This window comes from Equus przewalskii, chromosome 24 (genome assembly GCF_037783145.1).
Source record: "Equus przewalskii isolate Varuska chromosome 24, EquPr2, whole genome shotgun sequence".
Classification (NCBI taxonomy): Eukaryota; Metazoa; Chordata; class Mammalia; order Perissodactyla; family Equidae; genus Equus; species Equus przewalskii.
The window spans coordinates 26,396,604-26,402,603 of NC_091854.1; the positions used below are offsets into that span (position 1 = coordinate 26,396,604).

Sequence of the window (6,000 nt, forward strand, 5' to 3'; positions counted from 1 at the left end):
ATTAAACATTGACCACAACAAGTTAATTTTTACATAGGATCCCTGCTCATCAGCGATGATAAAATAAAACTATCAGCATAAAAGATAAAATCAGAAAAAAAATTAGTGCAAGGAAAGATTAAAAGGTTTAGACTCTTAAGGAAACTTTTTAAAATCCAAGATAATACATTTACTCTCTGCGGAAACTTAGGCAAGCTGTTAAAACTTTCTGAGATTCCAGTTATCTGTAAATTGGTGGTTATATTAGCTACTTGACTTACCTGTGGGCTAGAAGAGTTGACAAACTATGACCCATGGGCCAAATCTGGGCTTTCACTCTGTTTTCATACAGCCTGAGAACAAAGAATCATTTTCACATTTTTAGCTAGTTGAAAATAAGAGGAAGTAGAGGGAGGAGAAGGAACAAGGGGAGAAGAGACTGCGTGTGGCCCAGAAAGCCTAAAATATTTACTCTCTGGCCCTTTACAGAAACAACTTGCTAATCCCTCTGTGATGGTTAAATTTAGGTGTCAACTTGACTGGACCAAGGAGTGCCCAGATTAAACATTATTTTTAGTGTGGCTGTGAGAGTGTTTCTGGATGAGATTAACATTTGACCCAGTGGACCCCGTAAAGTAGACTGCCCTCCCCAATGCAAGTGGGTCACATCCAATCCGTTGACAGCCTTGAAAAAGAACAAAATAGAGCAAAAAGGCAGAGGAAAGAGCAATTCTCTCTTTTTGTCTTTTTGCTTCCTGCCTGCCAGCCTACTTGATCTGGGACATCAGTCTTCTTCTGCCCTTGGACTGGAACTTACTGATTCTCAGGCCTTCAGCTCTAGACTGGAAGTATGCCACCACCTTTCCTGGGTCTCCAGCTTTTGCAAGTGCCAGCTTGTGGGCCTTCTCAGTCTCCATAATCACCTGAGCCAATTCCTCATAACAAATAAATTTATATATATTTTCTATTGGTTCTGTTTCTCTGAAGAACCCTGACTGATACACCCTGACAATGGTAAAATGCCGGAGAGTTGACACAGGAAGTTGAGGCAGGATAGTAAAGGTACCAACTAAAAGCAAACTTTTCATTAATAACGTTATTAACAAGTGTAGATAAAAAGAACCATTCACTAGCCACTAATTACCAGGAGCTAGAGGATATGTTGATTTTCTCCAGGAACAAAATCTCATCTGGAAAAGTGCCAGCAACTGGAGTCACCACCAGATTAAGTTTAGAGTAATCCGCTTTCATACTCCAAAATCTGTCTGTCTTCCAAACAGCCCAAAAAGATAGGTAGAATGGAGCTGTGGTAGAAATCATCATTCCTGCACCTTCCAAGTCCTTGAAGGCACTAATTTCTGCCGTCAAGTAATTGCTGTCACAGAACACTTTAGTGAATATAGACTCACCCTGGTCTGCCTGGGACTTTTCCAGTTTGGGCATTCCAGGAGCCCTCTCAGTTCTGGACAAATCAGGATGCTTGCTCATTCCAATATAAGGAGCATAATGGAGTGATCTGCTTGCTTCCAAGTGAGCTCAGGGTTTCAAGTTCCCCACTCAAAGTCTGGGTTGGGACCATCCATGACTGCCCTAAAAGGAAACTTTGACCTTGCGTAGAGATTGGGTTATAAGTGTCTACAGATAATTTACGTAACTGTTTTGCCACTGCATGCCATGAGCAAGTGTCCATTCTAGCAATGGAAAAACGGTTACTACTGCCTTTAAATCTTTAAAGCACATCCAAAAGTCAATTCCAGATCATCCAGAACCGATTCAGAACGCTATCCTAAAGTTTTGTTCCTCTGGAACCAGGGCCAACATCAATTTCTATAACATGGTTGAAATAGAGAAATAGAACTGCCCTCAGCGACAAAGAACAAGGGATTTATTAAGGGATTAGACCTTACACTTTTCTGGGAGTTGGCGGTGCTGCGATGTATTTGGAAGCAGAAAACAAAATTGTACTAGTTTCAGAGTAAACTCAGTCATTCCAAGTTAAACCAATTTAGAGTTTGTTGGTTTCTCCTTTCCTAGAGAAATGGCACATGAGTTCCTGAAGAAGGACCATCATAAGGAGCAGTGGTAGGGCATGGGGTTAGGGGTGATGGGAAGGTATCTGATTCTCCTTTCATATCCTGGGCCCTACACTCTGCTGCCATCTAGTGAGAATTTGATCCCACTCAGTGCTCAGAAGATGGACTCATTGGTCCACAGTGGATTCACTGAGGCAGCCCACCCGGTCTCTGGCCTTATGGCCCACACCTCTTTCTTCTGTGGTGTCCCTCAACAAGAATGTGACACTTCCTCAGGTCCACCATGTCACTCTCTCTCAGCTAACAGCTGTGCCCTCCTCAGGGACATGAGAAAAATGAGCAACTTTTCCATGCCACCCCAGGGCCACCAGAGCTCCATTAGACCCTCTACCATTGATGTTCTATTTTATGGCTCTCCTGACATGGTGGCATGGGGACCTCATGATACTGTGAGATGGCTTCCTTGTGTGGTTGCAAGACAGGGAATGAGAGAGGACAGATGCTCATACTTCGTGGGGAGTCCATCCCCCCTCCTTTAGAGAACACACAAGGCTCCTTCTCAGGGACCTTCACGCATTGTCCAGCTCTATCATTACCTCCCAACTCCTCTCCCTTTTCTAGCTCTCAGAAGGTTTACCACTTGTGTCTTGTCTGGTTTTATCTTTGTTTGTTTGTGCTGGATTCATGTCTCACAACTTTGATAAGATATTCTAACTATTCTGTACACACTGAACACTGTACTACATTACATTACAAATGTGAATTATAAGGCAAGGCTGGAGCATTCTCTACATGCCTGGTCACGATGTTGACCTTCTGCTAGTGCCCCGCTGACAGAGGCTGCTGTCAAACACTTTTGACATCCTGCACATCAATCAAGAAACAGGCTGCACCGAATCCAGGGCTTTTAAAACAAAGCAGAATAGTGGAGCCGAGAAATGAGAGCATTACTGATAAAGAGGACTTTAAATTTATGTGACAAAATTGGAAATTTATACTTTCCACTCTAAGCTTCTCAACACTAGCTGAGAAATCAAAAAACTCACAAATCCTGTCTCTTTTGGTTACAGTCCATTTAATTTTTAACTGCAAAATTTGGCTTGTATATTATGAAAACAGTTCCTTTCCTTCAAAAGCTACAGGCAAGAAGATGCAGTTTTTTCTGTCGAGGCCTCTGGGAAGGATTAGGAGCTATCATTCCTTTCTGGGCTAAGTTACTAGAACTTTAGTGACAAACATAGCGTCAGAAAACTTGGAAATGAGCAACAACATCAGTCAAACTACCTAAAAACAAGGCTTAAAGACCTGTGAAGAAGAACTCTCAAGGCAACACCTGAGAACCAGTGTGCCCACTTTCCCCCACCCATTCTCTGGAAAGGCAAAATGGAAAAAAAAAACAGAATGTAAAACTGTGAGGAAAGCATAAGCTTACTCACCTTGGCTTTTCTGAGACGATCAGCATAAATACACATTTGACGCTTTCACATGAAGCAGATTTTAGTTGCTGGAAACAAAACGTGTGGATTTCTTCTAAAGAAAGGAAAAATAAATCTTTTTACTAGCACATTACAAGATTCTAAGAGCCTTTGAACTACACTATCATATTATCTTCCCTATGTGTCTAGTGGCCACTCCAATACCGCTCTCCCAGCCCAGGCCCAACCCCAATGTGGTCTTAGGGCTTCTCTCAGTGCAGGCCTAGAAAGATTGCCCAGATCTGGTACCCAAGGTTGTAGAAAGTGCTGTAAGAGCTTTATTCTTATTTCTGATGACACTTAAGTAACAAGTTAAGCAAAATTTTAAAAGAAAGAAAAGTTAAAATGAAAATCATTCACTTGAAAACAAGCTGTCCGTAAACACTGTCAATAAGAATTTGCTGCAGCAATGACTGACTCCCCTAGTGAGCCTGGTGTTCTGACATAGCCATTACGTGTTCAAGCCCCATGGAAGAGTACGCACTTCTTACTGCTACATGCATTCAGCAGGTCAGGTGGCTTCTTTCTAGAAACGTATGAAAGATAGCCAAACAAAAAATTACAACTGAGGCCAACTTCAGCATCGTCCAACTTTTTCCTCCTTTCACTTCCTCTTCCTCTTCTTCCTCTTCCTTGCCTTCTTCAAAATTCTCATCATCTCTATGGCTTCTCCAATAAAGTAATATACACTATGTGGAATCATATTTTCCAGAATTTCTGAGTTTCAAAATCTGATACTAAAGTGAATTCTGAACTTTCATCCGATGACTTCATCTTCAGGTGTTATCAGCAGACTGAAGAAGTTAATTTTAAAAAAATGAACCACTCCACACTTGCTCAGTAATTGTTCTAACAGGGCCTGGAATCAGTGTTTCTGTTTTTCTTGATTGGTTGAACTGTAATTTCTTTCCTTTTTTCCAATCAATACTATAGCCATTATAATCAACTATTCCAGGGCCTTCAAAGCAAAAATGATCTGCCTTATCTGGCTCAGAGTTTATCCTGCAAGTTTTTGTCAGAACTTTGTTGGTAAAGTAGTCATTGGGTTCAACGTGGACATCTAAAACAAAAGACAAGTCCAGGATCTGAAAATTTTACTTTAAGAGCCTGAAGATATTTCGAGATGGTTTCATCATATTTCTGGACTACTTCACTTTCCTATTTAGAGGTTGGGGACATTTCTAAAGCAGAGGAACCAGAACTCTGGAATTCGATTGGGGTCTGACTTTCCTATGATTGCTGCTTTTTCTTCTGCTCTGACTCTTATTTCTCAGGGCTGTTTTAGTCTGTTTGGGCTGCTATAACAAAATAACACAGACTGAGTGGCTTATAAACTAACATTTATTTCTTACAGTTCTCGAGGTGGGGAGTCCAAGATCTGGGGGCCAGCATGGCTGGGCTCTGGCGAAGGCCATCTTCTGGGTTGGAGACTGCCGGCTTCTCACTCTGTCCTCGCATGGTGAATGGGTGAGTTGGCTCTCTGGAGTCTCTTTTAAAAGGATACTGATCTCCTTCATGAGGGATCCCCCTCATGACCTAATCACCTCCCAAAGACCCCACCTCCCAATACCATCAGTTTAGGTGTTGAGAAGTCAACATATAAATTTTGGGAGGACACAAACACTCAGGCCATAGCAAGGACTCCAGCCAGTTTATGCGCTGCTTCATTCACACTGGAAGTTTAACACTACCACAGAAAATTCCTTCCCTCATCAAAAAGACTGGTATAATGCTGCACACTTTATTTCCGAGAATGAATGTCCCCATAGATCTTGGCTTCCAAAGGAGTACATTTCACCTGAAGTTATTTCAGTGCATTGGCTCATCTTTTTACTGCTTAGGTGAAGTGTCAATGTAGCTTGAAGGTGTGTAAAACACAGTTTTAAGTCATTCCTGTAAAGATACCAAAACTTGAGGATTCTGCATCACCAGGTGCATGAGAATTTCTTCATTTACTTGCACTGTTAGTAACTTCTAAGAGGTCGGAGAGGACATCATCAAACAGCTGTCATCGGGATGCTTTCAGCCCTCACGGCTCCCGTGAGGAGGCAGCACAGCGCTGTCTCTCACCCTTTGGGCATGGCCCCCAGTCACTACCTCTTGTGCCAGGGAGAGGTTTTAAAGACCTCCCTCCCGCATTAGCCTGGCTTAGTTGTCTCTCAGATTCTCCTTTATACCCATGCTAGGTGCTGTCTCTCATGTAAGTAATAGTCGTACACATGTTTTCATGTGTACTGTGTTCTCTGTTTTCAGGGAGCAATGGAGCTCTCAAGGGCCCTGAGTCTAGTAGCACATAGGGAAGAACCACGGTGTAGAGGAGCGGTTTGGGTGAAGAGGGGAACAGATGTCCAAATGCTTCACAGTATCATCCCACCTAGGACCTATCGCCCAGTGCTCTTCGTCCAAAAGGCTGTCCGTATTCTGACTGCTGCCAATGACTCCAGCCCCTTCTCCTCTTACTCCCAATTCTTTCCTTCGCACATGTCCAAACCTGTGCCCCTGCAGTACATCAG

General features: G+C 42.6%; 1 long non-coding RNA gene and 1 pseudogene across 1 annotated transcript in view; both read right to left on the reverse strand.

Annotated features, from left to right (window-relative positions):
• Positions 1-456, reverse strand: part of LOC139079137 (uncharacterized) — a 76,965-nt gene extending 76,509 nt beyond the window's left edge. The window contains exon 1 of the long non-coding RNA XR_011532470.1: positions 261-456. This is a non-coding gene — a long non-coding RNA (uncharacterized lncRNA). The remainder of the gene's footprint in view (positions 1-260) is intronic.
• Positions 457-1,119: 663 nt separating this feature from the next.
• LOC139079050 (nucleosome assembly protein 1-like 4) lies at positions 1,120-5,020 on the reverse strand (annotated as a pseudogene).
• Between the last annotated feature and the right edge of the window lie 980 nt (positions 5,021-6,000).